The 26,093-nt window shown below is 31.7% G+C and overlaps 2 pseudogenes; both read right to left on the bottom strand.

Annotated features, from left to right (window-relative positions):
- Positions 1 to 1,500: 1,500 nt before the first annotated feature.
- LOC149253733 (small ribosomal subunit protein eS28 pseudogene) lies at positions 1,501 to 1,700 on the bottom strand (annotated as a pseudogene).
- A 15,015-nt stretch (positions 1,701 to 16,715) lies between these two features.
- On the bottom strand, positions 16,716 to 17,601 carry LOC149253732 (3,9-dihydroxypterocarpan 6A-monooxygenase-like; annotated as a pseudogene).
- Positions 17,602 to 26,093: the final 8,492 nt, after the last annotated feature.

Genomic DNA, 26,093 nt, shown 5'->3' with positions numbered 1-26,093 from the left:
GTTGACTTTACATTTTAGCTTTTTCTTGTGTAAAACAGATTGGTTTGGGGCGATTCTGAGAATCGCCGTGTGGTGGGGCGATTCTCAGAATCGCCCCGCCACCGCCCCGCCACCACAACTGGTGGCGGGGCGGTGGTGGGACGATTCTGAGAATCGCCCCAAATGGTCGTAGCTACCCTTGCAGAATCTGGCATGAACCTTTCAGATGATGAAGTTGAAAGTATCCTTGATAAGACATTCGAGGAGGCGGATACAAAACATGATGGGAAAATTGACAAGATGAGTGGAGGAGTCTCGTTCTGTGGCATCCTTCTTTGTTAAAAAACATGACTCTTCCATATCTAAAGGACATCACAACATCGTTCCCAAGCTTTGTGTTTCACTCCTAGGTGGAGGATACATGGTCCAATAAGGCCAATTACTTTCACCACAAGTGCCAATTTCACACCACTATCCATGACTTCCTCGAAGACCATTGCTCACATTGAAAGCTCCTATATCTGTGCGACCTCCACAGAATCGCCAGAGATGTGTGTATTGGGCGTGTTGAGAGTGAGTACTTTTACAGTTTTTGTGTGAGAGTGAGAATTATCATAATACCCAGAGGAAAATTGGTGGGGCGATTCTGAGAATCGTCGGGTGGCAGGGAAATTCTCAGAATCACCCATGTGCCCACGCCCGCATGTGAGAGTGAGAATTATCATAATACCCAGAGGAAAATTGGTAAATTGGTGGGGCGATTCTGAGAATCGCCCTGCCACCCGGCGATTCTCAGAATCGCCCCAGCATCAATGAAAATCACCCCAAACAATAATATGTTAATGGAAATGGTGATGATAGCTCGATTATGAAATTTGAGATGTTGTCTCATAGCTTCTCCCACGAAAAGTTGTTTTCCAACTCGATGCACGCTTTTATCAGTTGTTTCTTATAGATCGATGCAAAATAACTTCTCTGCATAGCAATTGACTTGGAGGTCACTCTGTACATTACAATAATGAGACATAGAATAATATGACACGATGGAAAAGATAATGTCATGCTGTGAGTTTGGATACATATTTGAATTTTATTTGTATATGATTTGGATTGCTAATTTTCACTGTTTTTTTTCATAGAAAATCTTCCGTACAGTAATTTGAATTTCATTCCAAATGCAAAAATAAACAGTTACTGTTTCGATTCCCCATCAAGTATGACAGGCTTCATACTTTAATTGTAAAATTCTGGATTACATATCACAGATCATTTATAACCTCACTCATTGATCCCTTTGCATCTAACTGTTTTGATTCCCCATCAAGTATGACAGGCTTCATACTTTAATTGTAAAATTCTGGATTACATATCACAAATCATTTATAGCCTCACTCATTGATCCCTTTGCATCGAAAACAATAGCAAACACTACACTACCAAATAATGCAGAAACAGAACACATAACAATATAAGTTATTCCCGTCTCACTTTAAGTCCAATGTTATAATCTAAACAACATAATTAGCGCAATCTCCTTGCTTCCCTTTCAGATTATAGCAAATGAAGGACATCACCCTCTCTGACAGGTCCTTTTACATTCCTCATGATCAGTCGATTCTGATCATCCAAAAATTTTACTCGGACCTGTGTAACTTGACCTCTTGATCCAGTACGGCCAATTACTTTCACCACAACTGCCAATTTCACACCGGTATCCATGACTTCCTGCTTAGATATGTATCAAACTGAGCGATTAATGCTATATGACAATCAAAATAACTTGAAAGAGGTAGTTCACTAAACTACAATAACAATCTTCAGTAAAAAATGGAAGAAAAAAAAAAGTTTGATTATATTTGCGTGCTGTAGAAAATAAAGGACTAATGAAGACAACCAAATACATTTCTTGCAAACAATGAATCTTCATATACTCTTTTTTTCACATTATATTTATTTTTAAGACTGCTACACGCAACCTGTCAATATTTTTCTTTTTCGTTTCAAATCGTCTGTCTCTTTACGGAATACGAGCCATAAAAAGGTCACCACTGGTGGGCCAAGTTTTCTAAGGTTGATCTGACATCCATAATCGTTGAGCAGAGGTGCTCGCATTCTTCTCAACATTGTAACTTAATATTTCGAACTGCTTTTCAAAGAGACCAAGATCTCCCCCACCTTGTTTTATCAGTACAAAATCATTCAAATGCTCTTCATAGAATATATAATTTTATACATACTTTATGCTTATATTTCTCTTTTTTCTCTCCTGGGATCATCACAAAACTAAGATTCTGCCATGATTTTGCATGGGAGGAATAACGTGGTGTCAAAGCACAGGGTATAACGTGGCTGCAATCATAACAAAGCATTAATCAATCAGAAAATACTTTGACTGGTCTCGACTCTCAAGGGCTGCTTGCGAATAAATGATAAATGATAGCAGTCTCATCAATCCAATCCAACTTGAATCCATGTCAACGACTTTCTAAATGCATGCATATTTACTCTTACATTTTTGTAAGAACCGCACTTAAAAGTCTATCTCAACAACTCACTCTACAATGCTTTGTAACGTAATACTTTGTTTGACTAATGGTGTTTGACTAAAGAGACCGGCGTAACATAATACATCTCTGTTTACCATTCTTACTCGTTTTCCATTAGACCATTCAAGTGTGTTTTCTAATCAATTCATCTTTATCTAAGATATTTACATGAAAATTGATTGAGATTATGGTTTTCACCTTGATTAAGAAGACTTTTAAAATGACCATGTTAAGCATAAAGGAATGGAAATAGGAGTAGTTTTTAAAAGCAAAATCCAAGTGTTCTTTCTAGTGAATTCATGGAAAGACAATAGATGAGTCTAAAATATTTGAAATGCTTTAACAATAAGGTTATAGTTATGGTACAATAATATATTTTTAGTTAATTTTATTAGGAATTCACAAGAGATTAGATATATTAGTTTAACATTGAAAGCTTTTTATCGAGGATTAAGAAATACTTCTTTATTATATTAATTTATCCATAAAGGTCATTTACTTTAAAAAAAATAAATTTTGTTACTTTCACTTTAGGTTTGGTTTTTGATCCAATGGGTTTGTATAGATCTCGAGGTAATAGACTCCTTAAATATGACTCTAGGATTTCTAAAAGTATTCCTCCAATATTAATGAGTTTTTATGTCTACAATGTAATCACCACGATGAAATAATAAGCATTTACTACCAATTAGATGTTCATAGCCCCATAAAAGGTTTTTATATCCCTCATTACTTCCCCCATTGGGGTGCTTTTCATTTATTTTATTTCTCCCTTTTCTTTTATTTAGATATGAGGATGGGTAACATCTAATTGATAATAGTGGGGAAAGCAACACATTGAATAACCATATTAATAGGGGTGTCTCCTTATATTGGGTGTAAATTCTCGACATAATTGACTTTTTAGAATTGTTGCCAAGGGAGATGTTTTTATGCTGTTGTTAAGATATTCACAGTGAATTTGATAAATGTAGTCCTTTCTTAGTGGTAATTGATGTTAATGGAGGTCCAAACTTAGTTTGCTCATTTTGGTTGTGTTTCCCATTGTGGTATTAGCGTCCATGTGCTCCTCATGAGTCACCTACAACAAAATAAGACAAACACAAAATACGATGTAACTATATTTAAAACACCATCAAAGTTATTATAGTGGTTCATAAGATGACAGTGACAGTGACCTTCCTTTAAAGGTTTGGAAAGAAATTAAAATAGATTATTATTATGGCCTTAGATACTCTAATCAAAGTAAATCAAGTGGTCGTAGGTAGCTCATTGTATTCTCCCTACATGTGGGGTATGATTTCACTGATGATGCATTATTAGGATTGTGATTGACACTAGAGTTATCTTCTAGGAACTTGCTTGTTTTTTTCCAATTATTTCATTCTTGAGAGAAAATCCTCTAGCATCTAGGTTTGGGATTTATTGATAGAAAATGAAGTTATGCTACCTTCATTTCTCAGGAACACATTTATGAGGGAGTAACAAGGTTCTTGAGGTGTAACTAAGTTGCTTTAGAACAAATGAAACTTGCTTCTGGGATTCCTTGTGAACTTTTTGTGAACATATTTTATGGAGAGGGTGATCAGTTTAGCGAGGTTCATTAGAGGAGATTCACTGTAATCTGACTCCAGATCCTCTTTTTGGTGAAATTCTGGCCTCCTATGAATTTGTCATGCTCAAAATTAAAATAAGGATAATCAGGAAAATGTGCTTGATGTGATATGATAAATTTGTCCATCTATGTTTAGGTGAAATAACCGTGGCATGTAATGGTTGAAAACATGTTGAATTTATACTTAGGAAAGAAAAATGATATTCTACCAAAAACATTAATGTGTTTTTTTCCTCATAAACAACTTTGTTTGGCACATAAAAATTTGGTTTTACTAGCATTTTTTTAAAATTTTGAAAATTGACCCTAAAAAAAAAATTCATCGTTCCAGTATATCACTTTTTCATTTTGAAGCTATATTTTGCACGAAAATTTCGTTGTCACTGCCATTTTTTAAAACATGTTTAAAATTGACCCCTAAAAAATAAAATCATCGTTCCAGTGTACACACTTTTCGTTTTTAGCACTGTTTTTGATGTTTTTTCGGGGTTTTTTGGCCAGAGTTCTTGTTTTGAGTTTATAGTTCCCGTTTCAAAGTTTACATTGTTTTAAGAATATGACATTTCTTCCCAATAAATTAACTAATAATTTGAAATGGATTTTCTAATGTCCTATAGTGTCTTCTTAAATATTTTGAATAAAAATAAAACAAAATAAAATTAAAAAAAATAGTAATAGTTAACAATTATATTTATATTTATAATTAATAATTAGATTATCTAAAATTCATTTTAATTATGGATCTCTCAAGTGTTGAGAGGGATCAAATATTTTGAAGTGAAAACCTTTTTTAAAGTGAAAAGAGATTTATCCTTCTTAACACTTCATAAATACAAAGTTAAAATAAATATAAAATAGTATAAATCTGGTATTACTCATTATTAACATATTAATATTAAAAAGTCAATATAAGATTAAATATATACTAATATTAAAAAAGTGCAATGTTCCGACAAAACGATGTTTGAATCACAATAAGAGTGATTTGATTGATCAAAAAACAAATCTTGCGTGTTAAGAGCATGTGTGAATCATTCTTAAGGGAGAAAATGTAACATCCCCCGGTAAACCTCGTGTAAAAATACATAGGATTAGAATTTTTTGACATTACTAGCATGTAATATTCCCAGTAACTTATTCCATATTCCTTAACTACCCATTAGGTAAATCATCGTCATTACATAAAGTAACATTAGAAATGGAATCACAAGTCACATAACGTAATAACCATTGTTGTAGCATATTAACATAAATCTCCCTATTGTAATGTTATATTGGTATCATTGTCCATTTAATTAGGCTAAGTGAATCACATATTTGATGATGTAAGTGTTAATGTCATGCGATGAAGCAACATTATTAGAATGGCATAATAGGAAAACATGTCAATGGACACTGATATACCCTAGAAACTCTGTAGGAAAAACCAACAAATGTTTATTTTATGAAATGTTTTATGAGGGTGTTCACCCCACTTAATAGCAATAAGGGAGTCCATCCCTTGATCATTGTTAGAAATTTTACAAAGAAATATCATCTTAAATTCAAACATATCAAACTAGACCATTACATTAATCATGATATCATTTACCCCACAGTTCCTCGAGCACTATATCTTTGTGGAATGGTTGTTCCCTACAGTGAGTTATCCTACATTTGATGGTCCCTCAATTTGCATGGAACATTAGTTCATTGTCCACCATAACGTTAAATATAATCCATCCTTTGAATAACTCACAATGATTTACTGCAATTACTAGCGTCAACAAACTTTGAAATCATGAATTATATAAAATGTCCATTTATCAAACACAAATAATCAATCTTTACTAATTATGCTTTAAAGATATATTCATGTTCCACTTTCTTGCATATGCATAATAATGTTAAAATATGTCTTTGATTTTTTCTTTTACCCACATCCTCAAGTGCATTGTAATCTATTTCTAACACATGCATAAATAAAATGTATGAAGATTATTTAGGCGTTCCTTTTATTGACACCACACATGAATTAATAAAAATAGCAAAATTATAAAATATATCTATTTATTCGTGCATGTGTATAGTTATGAAACATGTCTAACCATCCAAATCCCACATGCATAAAGTAAAACATATAAAGATCACCAAGGCATGCTCATTTATCCCTACTTCACATATGTCATAGGAAAGGGAAATAGTTACATTTTACTCCTATGGACAAGAACACAATAATATTTAAGAGAATCATCATGGTTATCACTATCTCTTCGCACAAGAAGAGGAAAATATTTTCAAAAGATAAACACCACAATAACTATTATCTCTTATATATAACAACACATTAATTTCCAAAAAAAACCGCCAAAACTACCCATATTTTCAAAGAAACACTAACACATAAGCTATTATCTTTATGCATGTAAATACATATTCTTTTTCCAAAGGAACTTATCCCAATAGTTATTATCTTAAAGCATATAAACACATATTATTTTAACGCAATAGCTATTCTTTTTGTACATGCAAATACATATTTCTTTTTCGAGAAATATAACACAACAACTATTTGTTTTGTACATGCAAATACATATTTCTTTTACAAGAATTTCTAACACGATACCTGTTATTTTTGTACATTCAAATACGCATTTTTTTACAAGAATTGTAACACAATAGCTATTATTTTTGTGCATGCCAAAACATATTTCTTTTTCAAAGAAAATATCCTAGCATCTTTTTCTTTTTATGAGCAGGATTCACATGCATTCTACTTCAAAAAAATATCATGGTTTCTTTATCTTTTTTTGTGCAAGTTTCACATGCATTCTTTTTTAAGAAAACAAAAAAACTAGCTTATCTTTTATTCAAAAGATTCTTATGCAGTCTTCTTCAAAATAACAAAGCTAACTTCACTTTTTAATCTTCCCAATGAGATTAACCAAGTTAACATAACTTATCTTCCATTCGATGATTGGAATTTGTTTTGCGGCCTCTTCTACAGTGTCTCCTCATCTTCTTTTCTCTAGATAACAATTGAAAACAACAAATAATGCCAAACTATTGAAAAATACAAGAGGTTATCTTGTTAATATTTTTCGCACATCCTATAGCATAGGAATCATTGGATTCAGTTTGATCCAATGTCTAGCTAGTAAGACTTCCTATGTTTAGGCAGTAGTAGTAGCAAAATCTTATGTTGGCAGGATAGATACTATGTACATATGCACATGAGAACTCAACCATCAGTGAGCATCATGTTTGCACACCATGGCTAGTAGACATTTGTTTTCATGGATTTATTATCTTTTTACATAACCAAAAATACATCACACATATCTTGAATCAATGCAAACTAAAGTTACTTTACTACCTCAAACAAGAAAATGTATTAAAACAAGGAATATTAACTAAAGGTCTCTCTGCTGTGATTTTGCACATTTTTTGCATCCGCAGACGCCCAAAAAAAAACAAACAAAAATTCCCCTCAACAAAAACATTCTTCTCAACACAAAGATTCCCCCCCCCAAGTTTATGTTAATCACACCCTTTTTCCAAAGCATAGATCTATGGCGAATAAAGAATGAAAAGGGTGGTTATCAAGAATCTTTTAATTTTAACTGATTCTTGATACTCAATATTCATTATTCATATTAAATTAGAAATATTTTCACAATATATAGATACATGAGTTTTTACGTCTAGGGATATTACATACTCTCCCCCCTAAAGATAGGATTGTCCTTGGTGTTCATCCCTTCTTCTTTTCATCCTCATTACATGTTTACCCAATTTTTATCTCCCACTGGAAATTTTCATTTTCATTTAGATTGCTTTTATCTCTTACAATCGGCTTTTTGGATCATCTTTCAATCATGACATCTATCTCAGAACAACCAAAATGGGATCATTCCCCTTCAAAATGAAGTATTTTATTTCTTGGAAATACTAATAGGTAAAAGCAATTATGTTTCATTTATAATCATAAACATTTGCAGCTACAGAAAATTCAATTTTTACTTTCAATCATTTATCCATTACTCGGTCTCATAAATTTAACTAGAGGTGGTTTATTAGTCGTGGCAAGCACTCTAAGAGTGGTTCATCATCCCGATAGCAAGCACCTAGGGTGGTTTAACAACCTCCATGGCAAGCACCCTTTAGCATATGACCAACAAATCTAACATAATAACATTAATCACAACATTTTTAATCAAATTATATTTGGAATATTTTAACTATCAGTAATTTATCATAGTACATATGCAAGTGCTCAGAGAGAACCTAACTCTCTAATCATCGAAATGATCAAAGTTTTCATAATTTCACAAAGTGCATACTATCTTAGTCCCTGCAAAAGACATCCACAATACCGATAATACAATAGAAGAACTACACTTCTATGTATACTAATAATACATTGTCCTAACAACCCAGATGCCACCAATGTGTGGGTGAGGAACGTCCAATCCAACCTATCATAGGATTTGGATAGGTTGGGTTTCACCAACATGCCCTGCCTCCTCGTGCTCTTCAGAGAATGAATTATCTCATGTGCCACTATGCTTCCATCGAGGATTTGTATTCCTAACATAAATCTAGATTATTATAGGCTGATGATGTGCTGAAGTAGGGTCTTAAGCCTTCGAACGATGCTAGAGGAAATGATCTTGTAAATCACGTTGAACAACATAATGGGCCTGAATCTGCTAGGGTCATCAACCACGTTTGACTTCAGGATTATAGTTAAAAAGGTGGCATTCAATATTGACTAGATTTGTTTCTGATTTTGGGATTCCTCTATCATTTCAACGATATACTTACCAAGGAAGTGCCTACAGGCCTTATATAATTCCACGGTGAACCCATTCGAGTTGGGGGGCTTATTGTTTGGAAATTATGTCACAACCATCTCAACCTCCTTGAACGATAATTCTCTTAGTTGGGATTCATTTTGTTCATTTGTTATCAGCCTCAGAATGTTCTTTGTCACCTGAGAAATGGCCTCAATTTTGTCTTGACCCCCTTCTGATAAAAGCCACAAGAAGAAGGAGAGTAGCTCATTCTCCATATAGTTGTGAGTTACTACCTGATCTCCACTCTAGGAGGTTAAAAAGAAGATTCTATTATGTTGGCGGTGGTTGATCATGGAGAGGTGGAAGAAGCAAGTGTTCCTTTCCACTTCTCTCAACCATTGAATGTGGGGATTTTGTCTCCATATAATTTCTTATTGTTTCTGTCGCTCCTCGATCTCCTAGATAAGCTTTCCTTCCTCTTCCATGAGGGCCTCTAATCTCCCTTCAAGAATAATTTGTCCTTGTATATCTGTTAGCCCCCTATACTACTAGTGTAACCCCTTATTGTTATTAGTACAACCCACTTATTATATTGATGTACCCATGTAGTGCCCATATTGTTACTATTGTGCCACATAGAAGCCCACTATTGTTATTATTGTGCCCTTACATTGTTATTGTTATGTCGGCTTTGATTATGTTATGACCCCTTAGAGTCCTATATATAGAAAGGAGGTCTTTTCATTTGAATCATCCAAGAATTGTTCATTTATGTAATGTAAAGGAGGTTGCCCCCTCAAAGAGGCTAAATTCTAAGGCGTTGATCTATCTTTTCTATCTTTTCTTGAGCTGGTTTCATAACATTTGGTATCAGAGCTTTGGATTCTAGGGTTTCGCTGCTCCAAATAGGTCATCATGGCATTTTCACTATAATTTTTTTTTTCTGTGATGTTTCAGAAGTTGCAAAAAAAACCCATTTGAGAAGAGATCGCGCTGAACCTCGAATCCAAATTTCAGAGCTTTTCACACTATATTTACGGAGATATGATATGAGGAAGTTTGTCTTTTTGCAGACTCCTGAATTACATTCCAAATAGGTGACCTGGGGAAAATTGTCATAACTTTCTCTCTGAGCATCAGATTGAAATTTCATAAGAAGGTGCAGAAAGAGGACAAATTGTAGTTTCTTGTATCACTTTTTTAGATCCAAAGGTCGAAACAGTGACTTGTGGCACGTCATACAAGCTAGCTCTACTGAACTAGTCTATAATTAGGTCATCTTGGGAGATTTGGCATAACTCTTCCTTGGAGAATCCGGTTTGGATAGGATTGGTGGCATTGGAAAGAGGACACAGAGGGCTATTGTAGGTCACAATTTCATAACTGGAAGCTCTGAAATTACAGAGTTATAGTCGTTTCAAGATCAAGCTCCTAAAATCAAGAAAAAGCGAGATGAGGAAGTTTGATGGCAAGGATCCGGTAAATTGGATACTACAGATGGATAATATTTTGATCTACATGGTGTACCATTGTTACAAAAGGTATGTATTGCATCTTTATATTTAGAACCAGATCAATTTTTATGGTATAAAGGGCTTTGTTCTCGTAAACCGCTTGTTACGTGGTCAATTTTCACGGAGGAAATGATAGCACATTATGAGGATACAAAGAGAAACACCTTGTTTAGCCAATTGATAAATCTCAAACAAAAGTGTTCAATGGAAGAACACATTGAGGACTTCCAAAAATTGAATATAAGGGTAAATGATATTCCAGAGAAGCAAAGGATTGATGTCTTCATAGGTACTCTAAAGGATAACATTCAACATGAGCTTCGTCTTTGGGAACCTGATTCATTGGAGAAGGCATTCAAGTGGGCAAGAAAAATTGAAAGCGAAATTATGGAAACAAGGAATCCAACCACTCACGACTATAATTATGGAAGTTTTTCTTCTCCTAGCCTTCCACAACCTACAAGGGTGACACCACAACAATTGGAAGAAAAAAGAGAAAAAGGGCTTTGTTACAATTGTGATAGCAAATGCACTAAAGGTCATAAGTGTGCTGAGAAGAAATTATTTTACATAGATTATGAAGAGGAGGAAGAAAAAGATCAAGAAACATCAAAAGAAGAGTATATACACCAGGAACCAACCCCAGAGAAAGAAGAAATGAATCCGACCATATCTTGTAAAGCATTGGCAATAATTACCACTCCTCAAACTCTCAAGATAGAAGGACATATCAAGAAGAAAAAGGTTCAAGAAGTGAAAGATCACATCAAGAAAGAAGAAATGAATCCAACCATATCTTGTAATGCATTGGCCAGAATTACCACTCCTCAAACTATTAAGATAGAAGGACATATCAAGAAGAAATATGTTCAAGAAGTGAAAGATCACATCGAGCATCAAGAAATGAATCTGACCATATCTTGTAAAGGATTGGAAGAAATTACCACTCCTCAAACTCTAGAGATATAAGGACATATCAAGAAGAAAAAGGTTCAAGCAGTGAAAGATCACATCGAGCATCAACAACAAGTTCTCCAACTTTTAAAGGATAACGCCACTTTCGTGTAAAATCAAACGAAACAACAGGTAGATCAACATCGTAGTGAAAAATGTTTTGATGTAGGTGATTGGGTATTTTTACTCCTACATCTCAAGCAAGCTATTTATGAGAAGGAAATGTTGGCGATACTACATGCACTTAAAAAATGGCGACCTTACCGAATGGGAAGACTCTTCAAGGATGAGGATGTGGAAGCATTGTTTTGTGCTATTTCTATTATCGAACCAGATTGGATAAACGAAGCAAGGGATGAATGGAAGAAGGACGAAGAAGTATGGCCACTTATTCAAAAGTTGCAAAAGATCCCAATTCAAACAATATTGCCAGAAATTGAAGAGGAAGGAAAAATCATATTGGAACCTGGAGCAGTCACAGAAACAAGAACCCGACAGCTATGAAATCGATCAATTTTAGAGTGTCTCATCAAGTGGAAGAACTTACCTGCTGAAGATTCCACATGGAAGGACAAGAATTTTATACAGAAGCATAAAGAACTACTCAAGCATTGAGGACAACGCTTTTTGAAGGAGAGGGGCATGTTAGGCCCCTATACTACTAGTGTAACCCCTTATTCTTATTAGTACAACCCACTTATTATATTGATGTACCCATGTAGTGCCCATATTGTTACTATTGTGCCACATAGAAGCCCACTATTGTTATTATTGTGCCCTTACATTATTATTGTTATGTCGGCTTTGATTATGTTATGACCCCTTAGACTCCTATATATAGAAAGGAGGTCTTTTCATTTGAATCATCCAAAAATTGTTCATTTATGTAATGTAAAGGAGTTTGCCCCCTTGAAGAGGCTAAATTCTAAGCGTTGATCTATCTTTTCTATCTTTTCTTGAGCTGGTTTCATAACAATATCTTCCATCTTGCCCTCCAAATGAATTTTTTTCTTGTGTGTGTCCCCAAGGACTTGTTGACTCCAGAATTTGATCTTCAGCTTTAAATCTCTTAGTTTCCTTTGGAATGTTTGCATCCTATTATCTCCCTGCACTATAATATCCTATCACCATTGTTCCAATTTGTTTATAAATTCTAAGTATCAAAGCCAAAAACTCTCAAAGAGGAAGGGTTTGTTAGCAGAGCCAGATTCCAGGCCAGTTTCTAATTGGATGGGCCAGTGGTATGACCCCATACTTGGAAGAGTCTTAGCCTCAATATAGATGTCCCTCACCAAAACCTTCTCTGAGAGGAGGAATCTATCTAGCTTGCTTACAATTTTTATTACCCTCCCCTCCTATTGTTCCATGTGTGAACACCATTCCAAGTCTCTACTTTATCTAGTCTTAATTCATGGATGGTGTCACTAAATAATGTTAAAGATGGATCCAAACATCGCAACTCCTCCCCCCGTCTTTTCCTTCCGATTACGGATCATATTCAAATCCCCCCTACTATCCAACAAGCATCTAGTAGGGATTCCTTTGTCTTTCTCAAGTGCTCCAATAATTTTTCTTTTTGTGTTGGTATGGGATGTCCATATACTACAGTTAAAGCAGACCACTCCTGAGACTCCAGGCAACGAAACTTGCCCATCACATTATGCCTTGTAGTCATCCAATCCTAGAATAACACCTGATTTGGGTCCCAACCAATCCCCTTGTTGTCTTGTGGTCGTCAATGGCCATTACCTCACAATCCCTCCAATATTTATGGCTTATTCCTTCTAGCTTATCACCTGAAATTTTAGTTTCTTGTAGCAGCATAATCTCTAGTCTCTCCTTAATGATTTTTTATTTGAGATAATAGAGCTTACGTATATTTTTTAAGCCCCAGATGTTCCATGATACGATATTCATTAAGTAACGTGAAGGGTTGGGGAGTAATACTCGTAAGTTGGTTCATTTGGCCATGGTTAAGCAAAAATTCCCCTCCTTTCTTCAACATTTCTCTTGACGATTTATGCCTCTTATTACCAAGTTTGTCTACCTTGTCAAATCCACCTGAGGGTGGTTGAGGTGACCCCCTTATTTGCTTTGGCTTACATTATTTCGCTCTCCTTTGAGTTTGGCTAGCCTAGCGCACCATTGGCCAAACAAATACCAGAAGTGCACCAGCTGATTAGAGGGCATGTCCTTGACATCGACCTTAACCCAGACCTGGAAGAATTCCAACATGGTTTTCTCATTGGTTCTCAATCTATTATATTTCTCCTTGACTTCAAGGATTTTGCGAGTGTGGAGTAGGATCTACTTGAGCTTTTAGCCTTTCTCAAAATATTCTAGTGTTTTTCATTTTAGATTTATTTTCTCTATTGCCTTATTTTTCAGTTGGTCTATGTCTATTAGCTCGATCACCATTTGTTCTGCCTGGCTCTCATTGTCTCCATGGATTTCCATATTCTCCAAGATTGTAAGGGGGTTATTGTCCTTTACCTTCTATACCTTCGTTGAGTCTATATCTTGCTATGGCAAGGTCAACTTCCCTGAATTTGATTGTGAACCTTGGAAATTATGTTGCGTCCTAATCGAATTCACTTAAGTACCTTGGTAACTCAACTGATTTTTGGAAGATTACCGTTGTGCAGGCCAACGGTGTGAAACTCCTCCTCATCCTTTATCTTGTTAACCTTTTGCTCCCCCACTAGTGTGAGTGGACAATCCTTGAAAAGGTGACCATATTCATGGAAACGACGACATTTAAATGGCACATGCTCATAATCAAGTGACTGGCTCGTGCTCGTATCTTGGTATTCCAGATCTATAGACTCTGGTAAGGGTTGGGAGATTTTCATGTGAACAAATATCTAGGCATAGGACGCATGTTGCCTTCTCTTTGTAATCTCCGATATCTTCACTAATTCTCTTACGGAGTTGCCAATTCCCTTTAGTATATCGAGTTCCCAGAAGTCTTTTGGCAGGGAGAAGAGGCAAACCCATATTGGAGCCGCTAAGAAATTCTCTTTCTCCATATTATAACATTCCTCCTAGAAGTGAATGAATAGCCCTACGTTGTTCATGAAATACGACTCATTCTCAAAAACCTTTTTTTGGTCCATCATATCTACAAAGATGACTGTAAAAAATCCTTTGGTTCTCAACCTAAATTCCACCGGCCCTTGTAGATTCCATTTTGCCAAATCCATTAAACAATCTCTTTTTCCTTTGGCCAAATCCCCATGAACTGACAGATGATGACATGGTCCTTAATGAACTGGCGGGTCTTCTCCAATTGATTGTTTGGGATCATAAATTTTGAGTTTTGTACAACTTTTGGAAGGCAACGCCCTTGAGCTTTGGCTTGCCATTGGGCTCCCATCATAGGTGATTATGCTTCCTACTTACTCCAAGATGCCATACTTGTGTTACTATCCATGACCTTGTGGGCTCCGTTGACTATGTTTTATAGGAGGAGCAACCCCCCCCCCCCCCCCCCCGCCCCCCCCTCCCCCCTCCCCCCCACTTTGAGGGGTCGCTCATTGGTCAATCAGTGCAACTTTCCACAGAACCTCACACGACCTCAAGGCCTGATGCCGATTCTGCGAATTGTTGCCGCTTGCAGCGAACTACCACCACCTAGAAAATTCTGAAACCCTCCAAATATTCTAATTTATAATATTTTAATGTTATAAAACTTAATTTTTACTTAAATAATTAGTGCAATTATATGGCAATTAATATTAATATTAAATCTCTATCATACATCTAATAATTATTAATGTAGTTGATAGATGTTTATCAACCACATTTACTAATGTAATTATGCATGTAATTATTAAATACTTATCAACATATATCAACCACATTTATTAATATAATTATGCTATATTTATATAATTTAAATCTAAAAATTAAATTTCATTAATATAATATTATTAATATAAAAAAATTAATAGATTATTATCTATATTAATAAAAAATAGGATTCATCTAAATCCTAATAACTCAACTAATATATATATTTTTAAATCTGCGGCTGCTCATTATTAATATATTAATATTAAAAAGTGAATATAAAATTAAATATATTAATATTAAAAAGGCAATGTTCCCCTAAAAATCATGTTCGAAACACTTTGGGAGCGATCTGAATGTTTAGAAAACAAATCTTAGATATCATTTTTGGGATTCAACTGCGTTAAGTAAGTCATTCAAACGTATGACCATTTCCATGAGAGGTAGTCATAAAGTGACTAATTTCTCATGATTTTTGAATAGTTCACTTAGCACTCATTGCATCGGGTGATGCTCACAGGGGTGAAGAAGTGGGATTGAAACTAGTGAAATGTGGAGAACAAATCACATAGCATCAATCATCACTTCCGGGGCTTGCACCCGGTAACCAGGACTTCCCAAGAGGTCACCCATCCCAGAACTCCTCTGGCTCAAGCGCGCTTAACTGTGGAGTTTTTCCCCACAATCAAGCCCACTTAGCTTGCTACCCCATTTGCAAAACCTTAGCAAGTATTGTGCCTCATGAACCATTCAAGTAGAGATCCCTTGACTCTTTTTGAATTTAAGTATGGGGGATTTACGCAGTGCATTATATTAGATATCATTTTTGGGATTCAACTGCGTTAAGTAAGTCATTCAAACATATGACCATTTCCATGAGAGGTAGTCATAAAGTGACTAATTTCTCATGATTTTTGAATAGTTCACTTAGCACTCATTGCATCGGGTGATGCTCACAGGGGTGAAGAAGTGGGATTGAAACTAGTGAAATGTGGAGAACGAATCACATAGCATCAATCATCACTTCCGGGGCTTGCACCCGGTAACCAGGACTTCCCAAGAGGTCACCCATCCCAGAACTCCTCTGGCTCAAGCGCGCTTAACTGTGGAGTTTTTCCCCACAATCAAGCCCACTTAGCTTGCTACCCCATTTGCAAAACCTTAGCAAGTATTGTGCCTCATGAACCATTCAAGTAGAGATCCCTTGACTCTTTTTGAATTTAAGTATGGGGGATTTACGCAGTGCATTATATTAGATATCATTTTTGGGATTCAACTGCGTTAAGTAAGTCATTCAAACGTATGACCATTTCCATGAGAGGTAGTCATAAAGTGACTAATTTCTCATGAGCATGCGTAAATCATTTTTTACGGAGCTAGAAATAAGATCCAACATGTACATCTATTTAGGTTAAATACTTGTATAAGATTTGTCGATGGGTTAAGAATACAAACTATTAATATAATAAAAAGATATTAATATTTATTTTAATTCAATTGGTAAAATTACACAATTTTACTATCGAAATTATAAAATTTACTCAAAAGATACTTTATAAAACTGTGTAATCTCTGGCCGGAACTCGTCGGGGTTCTCCCATAACTTGCCGTCCCGGCCGATAGTCCACACGTTGACGAACAACTGCGTGTTCGCAGGAATGTCGTATCCTGCGATTCTGCAGGGCTGAGTGGAGAGACTGGGAACCACTGGGTGGAGCCTCATCGTCTCCTTCACTATCCACTGGCAGATAATCCAGTTCACTGATGTCCTTCTCTTCCACTCACCGCTCTCTTCCCACAACTCTGTCAGCTCTTCCATGGCTCTTTCCAAAGTGTCCGGACTTTTCAGGAGCTCCGACAGACCCCACTCCACCATCGTCGCAGCGGTCTCGGTGCCGCCCGCGATCATGTCCTGCAGACAAACAATTCAAAAAAGATTAGCAACACCATAAAAGAGCATGGCAATGAGACGGGAAAAGTTGCAAAGTGCATGCCAGAGTATATGCTTTGACTCTGATTCAGATTCAGTTGCGGGTCGTCGGCCTGCTGCAGCAGAACGTCCACCATATCCTTAGCCACATAATTTTCCATGCCTTTTCTTCGTCTGTCGTGCTCTTCCACTACTTCTTCCAGAAATGCATCCAACCGCTTACTCAGAGTCTTCATGCGCCGGACGTAACCCTGGAGATCCAGCCACGGGAGCCACGGTATAAATCTCCGATATTAAAAACCCCATTCTGCACGAACAGCTCTTCCAACATCTCCTTGAATTCCTTGGACCTCATCTTGTTCCCCACTTCCTTATCCAAATGCCTTCTTCCCAACACCATCCGGGAAATTATATTATTGCTCATAGTATAGGTATCTTCCCTGATTTTTACAGGGAGGCCCATCTGGCAGGTTTCGAACACTGAATCTATCATACGGTGGCATTGAAGTGTGTTAGAAATTTTTACGAGAAGAAGAGTCTGGTTGAGAATTAGGTTGGGGTAAGGAGATCACAACTAATTTTCGGTTGCCGTCAATCATAAATAATCATAAAAATTTAAGACCACGGCGTAACCTAATATATTTTTGATTATAATATAAAACATAGGAAATTACATTCCCGTGATAAATATAATATCTCAGTGACTTTTTTATCTCTTTTGGTTTCTAACTTGTCCTAACATTACAAATGACTTTTACATCCATATTTATGTCAACATACAAATTTCACATTAATACATGACAGAGAAAATAATTAATACCCAGCGTAGGCAATTTTACATAATAAATGGTTCTGAACTTAAGTGTTGTGGAGTGTGGGCAACATTGGCGGATTGAATGCTTGTCCATATTTATTTACCAAACTTCATTAAGTGCCTTAAACTCTCTGCAGTGTTGCCGGTATTGTGGAATGATCATCATTGTACTTCTAACTTTGACTTTAGTGCTTCCCCCAACCTATACTTTTGACAAATATGGTTGAGGTTAAGGTGTTTAAAGCGATGGTTAGGATTATTATTTCCAACAAAGAGTTCCACTAAGTAAGTTTTCCTAGCGAAGCGCGAGTTTCATTTTATTATAAAGTGTTTTTTTTGGTAAGTTTAAGGTGTGGCTAGCTCTTTTGGTGGATGAAACAATGCTTTTTTGGAATAGCTTAATTCTTAAAATGGGCTTCCATCCTCAATCCTTCATAATGTCTGAATTTGACATTGATAACTACTAAACCCCACTCAAACCCACTTATCTACACCTCATGTATACAAATTACTAATTAATTATTAGTAATAATTAACATTAAGGCAATTAGACCTTGTTGTCCAATTTAGTTTAAGATATTCCCACTTGTCTTATATTTATTTTAGTGGATTCAATTTTTTTTTTGTATTTTTTGTATTTTAGTGGATTTCCTTTTTTGTATTTTAGTGGTTTCATTGTATGATAGATTTGATGTTAAGGGTAGGAATTTCAAAACAAAAAAAATAATCTATCATATTGTTATTTTTAATTATTTATATGTTTTTTAAACCCCACTCAAACCCACTTATCTACACTTCATGTATACAAATTACTAATTAATTATTAGTAATAATTAACATTAAGGTAATTAGACTTTGTTGTACAATTTAGTTTAAGATATTCTCACTTGTCTTATATTTATTTTAGTGGATTCAATTTTTTTTTTGTATTTTAGTGAATTTCCTTTTTTGTATTTTAGTGGTTTCATTGTATGATAGACTTGATGTTAAGGGTAGGAATGTCAAAACAAAAAAAATAATCTATCAGATTGCTATTTTTAATTATTTGTATGTTTTTAAAAAATTATTTTAATAAAATAAATTAATGGCTAAAATAAAATTTTAACTATAGTTTTGGGTTTGGTAAACATAATGTTACAAATAAAAATTCCAAAATAAAAAATTTCACCAATTTTGACAATTTAAACATTTATAGGTATTTTTAAAATAATTTTAACACGAAAAAATTGATAAATGATTTTTTATTTTAACTAATATTTAACAAATAAATCACAACCTAATAAAAAATTTACATGCATGTCAAAATTGAACTAAGAGCTAAGCACCATTAAAGGACTTTTTTTTTTTTGAAATGGGACAACCTTCATAAAAGCCCCATCTATCAAAAAAGTTTAAGTGAGAAAATAAGAGAAGATTATTGTACTTTTTTCTTATCTATTAAAATTTTAAGATTTGTGGTCTAATATTTTTTTCCTTGGAAAAGAAGAAAAAGTGTCATTCTATTTAATTATAAAATCACATTATGTACAACCATCCCCAACATGTATTTTGTAAAGTAGATCTCCTAAGTTGATATAATCTCCAAAGTGGCACATGCCATGGATAAAGGTCAAAATACAAAAACCAAAAATTTTAGTAAAACAATAACCTATAAACTCTTTGGAAAAAATTAGTCCACAGAAAAGACTCTAAGGAGCATAACATAATTCACTCCAAAAATTTTGACATATGATTCCAAAAATTAAACCTAATTCTAAATTTTCAACTTCATCTTTAAATTGGAACTGGTTCATACAATTGTTCATTCAGACTCTAAGGAGCATAACATAATTCACTCCAAAAATTTTAACATATGATTCCAAAAATTAAACCTAATTCTAAATTTTCAACTTCATCTTTAAATTGGAACTGGTTCATACAATTGTTCATTCAACTTTTTGCAGATCAACCATTACCTGTGATCCTAACATAAGCCTTCTCTATAAAGATTGTCTGCCTCTGTATTGAACTCCCCAAAGCCATTTATGAAAAACGCTCCTTATCTCCTCCTAATATATTTTTGAAATTACTTATATTTATATTTTTATCTATTAAAAATTATATTTTTATCTATTAAATGTTTAAAATTAGTTGTCTGATATATTTTTATCTACTACATTTTTTAATTTTGTTGTTAAATATATTTTATCTATATATATATATATGTGTGGGGACTATTTTTAAATTGCATATTTGATTGGAAAGCGTATTATATTAAGTATTTATTTTTAAATTCAAATTATAGTTTTTTTTTCATTTTTAAATTCAAGTTTTGAATTATATGTTTTATTTAATATTTATTTTTAAATTTAAATTATATTATACTTCATTTTATTATATTTTTATTTTTATTTTTGATTCTAATTTTTATCATTAATTTCCTTTTTTTTAATATGATATTATTACTCACGTTAATTTTCATGTTTGATTTTAAAAATACATAATACACTTTTATATTTTAGTTCATATACTTTATACAATATCATCATTATTATTTATATCAATATCCATGTTTTATAATATTACCTATATGTTCACATCAATATCATATCATATTTATTCTATATTATATCATATTATATTATTATTATTATTATTATAAATTTGCAAAATATATATTTGTATTCAAAAAACATTACTGGCTTCCACATGTCTAGAGAAATGAAATGAAAACAATTCTATATAATATGAATATGAAAAGCTAGAAAAACTCTCAGTAAACCACTAAATTATAAGCTAACCACATATCTAGAGAAATGAAAACAGTTCTATGTAATATGAATACGAAAAGTTAGAAAAACTATTAGTAAACCACTAAATTATAAGCTAACCAGATACATTCCCAAAGAGAAACTAGGGGATATATATATATATATATATTCACTGGAGAAAATATACCAGGTTTCTAGATAATTATTAAAAACTTGAGAGCTATTAGTAAATAGTAAATCATAAATTAATATAAAATATATGATGTCTTTTTAAGGAGAAATTAGAAAATATGTACTATCAAAATGTCTACCTCTAATATACCATATACGAGAATAAGTTGATATTATCATCATAAATAAATAAAAAAATATCTACAATAGAGAATTACATAGAAAGATACATTGATATAACATTAAAAACTTAAGACAATAAACAACTTATATTTAATTTTACATCAATTCAAAAACATATGTCTAGATTAATCATATTTATTAATAATATTATGTTTATTCAAAATATTATGTTCTTAAAGTAAATATCAAATATTCATATAATTTGTTTTTATATTTCTAAATGAACTCATATGCTCCATGGTAAATCAAAAAATTTAAATTTCAAATTTCCACATCTTATGGCCTAGGCTCTTATTTATATGATTTCTATTCAAAAAACTGATATTCTAATTATTAAATATTCATAATCAATCATAATATATTATTTTTCATATTATCATTTAAATACATTATTCTCTAAATTATTAAACTAACATGCTAATACATTATCTTTCTTATCAAATTAATATACTATCTTTATTATTATATTAATATATTTTTCCCATTTTTAAATTATGGGATATTCATAATAATTCATATTATTATTTATATTTTTCCCATTTTTAAATTATGGGATATTCATAATAATTCATATTATTATTTTAATATAGTAATGTAATTATTGATGAAATAGACATTATATATGGGTTAAATCATATTTTTAAGACATAAATTGTTTCAAAGTATGTATTAATTATATAATTTCAACCATTCAAAATTGCTATTTTTAAAATTTAATTTATATTTAAAAAAATAAAAATGTTATAATTATCTTTTTTCGAGTTTTGGATAGATGGTGGGTGTTTTATTAAGGCACTTTTTGATGTAAAATTATTGGTTCATTCCTTGATGTAAAGTCATCGGTTCAATTCTGTGCCCCAATTAAGATGATATATTAGACATGATGACAATATAGTCTCATCAAACATTAAAAAAGAATTGCTATAATTACTATATATTATTTTTTTAATTATTAAATTTTCCTAATAAATATTTTTAAAATCAAATAATTTGAATATGATGATTATTGAAACATATGTGAGATGTAAAATATATATATGTAAATAAGATATATGTGAGATATAAAATACATATATGTAAATAAGAAACATATACTAATAATAGATATAAGAATTAGTCATAAAAATCAATCATTTAGTAGATAAGTTAATTTAAAGTAATAAGATAAAAAAGCAAACATTACCATTAATATAAAAGTAATTAAAATAAATAGAAACGCCAAAGAAAGGTAAGGCATACAAACACTTAACATTAAGCAAAAGCTATATGTCCTACTCACGTGTATAGTTTGTTGCAAGAATTTTGAGTAGAGATCACCAATTACTTAATTACTTATTTAATGAATATGTAAAATTACCATTTCTAAAATTAGCTTAACTTTTGGTACAACTTTTTTTTTGTAAACTAAGGTAAGATTCTATTACTAAAAGAGAATGTACATACATAAGCAGGACGCCACCCGCCCAGAAGGGAAACCGGGTGGCCTTCGATAGTATATAACAGCCATCCAAAAAAAGTAGATGTTCAGTCTATCTAACCATGCTAACAACCCTTCTATTCGTCCTAAAAACATACTGTTCATAACTTGAAACCAGACCATTTAATATATCAAAAATACAAAAAGATTCAAAGAAAAACCTCCTGTCGACATCTGCATATTCTACTGCTTCATGGCATCAGGCTTGCCCTCAGTTTCTGCTTTAACCTCTATTCCACTTGCTTTAAACAGCTGGACCAGCTTGTCCATCTTCCTATCCTGCATGAGAAGAGTCATTTGTATATTCTTCAGTTCTCTTTTAAGGGTGGGCATTCCTTGAGCCAGCTCCACCATTTCAACTGCCACTTGTTCCATAGCCTTGCGAGTAATCTCTTCATACCCCAGTAGACATGTAATGATTGCTTATAAAGGGACATTCTCCCTCTAGTGTGTCCCGGATCAGGGAGAAGACTCTCCCAATCTTCCATTTCAGGTTCAGATTGTTCCTGCATTGCCTCTTCTTCTAGGTGATCTATAATTCTCCGAATGTTAGGATTGGTCTCATTAATATAGGCCTCCTCTGCCTCCTGCAACTTCCTCCTCATATCCTTAGATGAAATTGTATATTTAGAATTTATGCCGAAGTTATTATTATATATAATATATTTAATATTTTCACTATCCATTGGACATGGATTTAAAATAATTACAAATAGAGTTTTATATTTTAATAATAAAATTTAATATAAATAAAATATTACATTTTAGATAAGAAATTATTATGTTTAAATATTTAAATTATTTTTTATAATAATAATCTTAAGTTTTAAGAGTTAATTTAATTAGTCACTTCTTGTTACAACACGTTAGTATTGGCAAGTTACATGTTCAATTTTCTTTAATGCTTCGTACTTTTAGTAGGTCACAAGTTTAATTCTCTTCAATGCTTTCTCTTACTTTTACTTTTGGCAGGTAACATGTTTAATTCTCATCAATCCCTGAGGGGTTTGATTAGGGTGTGATTCAACAATTCAAATTGGTTGTTCAACATTTACTCACCTTTAATTTTCATCTTTAATTTTAAAAATACATAATGCATTTCTATATTTTAATTTATTTCACTTTTTAAATTTACATTTTAATTCATATGTTTTATATAATATCATCAATATTATTTATTGTAATATCAATGTTTTATAATATCATCTACATGTTTCACATCAATCTTATATTTAATCTATATTATACGCTAATATTATGTAGTAATATTTTTATATAAGTTTGGAAAATATATATTTGTATTCAAGAAAATATATTACTAGCTCTCACATGTCTAGAGGAATGAAAACAACTTTATATAACATCAATATGAAAAGGCTAAAAATGCTATTAACAAACCACTAAATTATAAACTGATATAAAATAACTAATACAATCTCAAAAAAAACTAGGATATATATAAATTTGTACTTGAGAAAATACACTCAATTATAGGAATGAAAACAACTCTATACAATATGATTATGAAAAGCTTTAGAGCTATTAGTATTTTAATGCATTTTCTTAAAAAAACGAATAAATATGTACTAGATTTATATCAAAATATTATCCATAACCTATCATATAAGAGAATAAGTTAATTTTCTCATCAAAAATCAAAAAATAATTATAACAAGAAATTATATAGAAAAATATGGTGATAAAACCTTAAAAACTGAAAACATCAGATCACTTATATTTATTCATAATTACTCATATTTATTCATAATTATAGTATTATGTTTATTCAAAATATTATATTTTTAAAATAACCATAAAATATTCGTTATATCCCTACAATTTGTTTTTATACCTTTAAATGAACTCAAAACATTTAAACCTCAGATTTTCCTTATTTATATGATTATTATTCAAAAGAATAATATTTTATTTATTAAATATTCATAATTATTCCTGATATATTATTTTCATATTATCATATAAATATATTGTTTTCTAGATTAATAAACTAACATGTCAATACATTATCTCTCTTATCAAATTAATATAGTATCTTTAATATTATATTAATATATTTTTCTCATTTTTAAATTATGAGATTCATAATAATTCATATTATTATTTCAATATAATGATGTAATTATTGATGAAACCATCATTATATACGTTTTAAGTCATAATTATTATGAGATAAATTGATTTAAAATGTACTTTAATTATATAATTTTAACCATTAACCATTGCAATTCTTAAAATTTAATATATATTTAAGAAATAATTAAAATATTATATATATATATATATATATATATATATATATATATATATATATATATATATATATATTTTAATTATTAAATTGTTATAATAAATATTTTTAAAACTAACTAAATACTTTGAATATGATGTTTATTTAAATATATTTGTGTGAGATATGAATATATACCTAGAATACATATTAAATAAAAATGAATATAATGTTTATTTAAATATATCTGTGTGAGATTTGAATATATAACTAGGATACACAATCTAATAATAATGCTTATAAAAATTAGTCATAAAAATCAATCATTTAGAAAGTAAGTTAATTTAAAGTAATAATATCAAGAAGTAAACACAATAATTAATATAAAAAAATAATAAAAAAAAAATCCATACAAACAAATAATTAACCAAAAGCAAAAATTATATGCTGTTTTTTAAATATACTTTGTTGTAAGAATTTCGACGAAGGATCACCAATTACTTATTATATCTGCCTATATATAGTTTTTCTTTGACTTGCATATTAGTTTGTCTTTAACCAAAAAGTTTTGCTATTTATCCATAGTTTAACATTAGGAATTCAAATTTTGTTATTTTTTATTGATATTTAAATTTATTTATCTGTAAAGTGATTGGTAGGGGCCTTATTATGGGGCCTTTAGTAACTTCCGTTTATGTTAGTTAATAATTTTTTTTTTTAGATTAATTTCCTTTTTATTTAACTTTTTTTCTTTCATTTTTCTATTATTTCCATTTTCATGAATTCTGTTTTTTTCTCCATATTTTTATTTAAGGTAACTTATTATTATATTAAAAACATATTTTAGTAAATTATATATATATATATATATATAAAATAATAAAACACATAAATATATAAAAAAAACATATACATTAAGGTGTATATATGTTAATATAAACAATATTAGTTAATCATATTTCTTAATTTTTGGTGATTCAACAATACAACATTTTATTACTTTTTTATTTTTGTGATGAATTCTTTGTCTTTATTAATTTTTAATTTAATTAAGTTATATTTAAGCTAATGTGTAGGTACTAGCTACCTAACTACTATGTAGCCCTTGTTTAATATGTTTAATACGTAAGATTACCATTTCTAAAATGCTCTTAACATTTTGTATAATTTAGATGAGAACATTTATTTAGAAATCATGTTGAAGTTATTATTATATGTAATATGTTCAACAATTTTGCTATCAATTAGACATTGCTTTAAAATAATTACAAGTGCGGTTTTATATTTTAATAATAAAGTTTAATAATAACAATATAAACAAAAATATGTGTAACATCCTTAC

Source organism: Pinus tabuliformis, chromosome 7, assembly GCF_031772625.1.
Source record: "Pinus tabuliformis cultivar Carrire ecotype Pingquan chromosome 7, CPIR1, whole genome shotgun sequence".
In the NCBI taxonomy this organism is placed as follows: domain Eukaryota; kingdom Viridiplantae; phylum Streptophyta; class Pinopsida; order Pinales; family Pinaceae; genus Pinus; species Pinus tabuliformis.
Note: the sequence above shows the minus strand (reverse complement) of the source record. Positions and strands in the feature narration are given on the sequence as shown.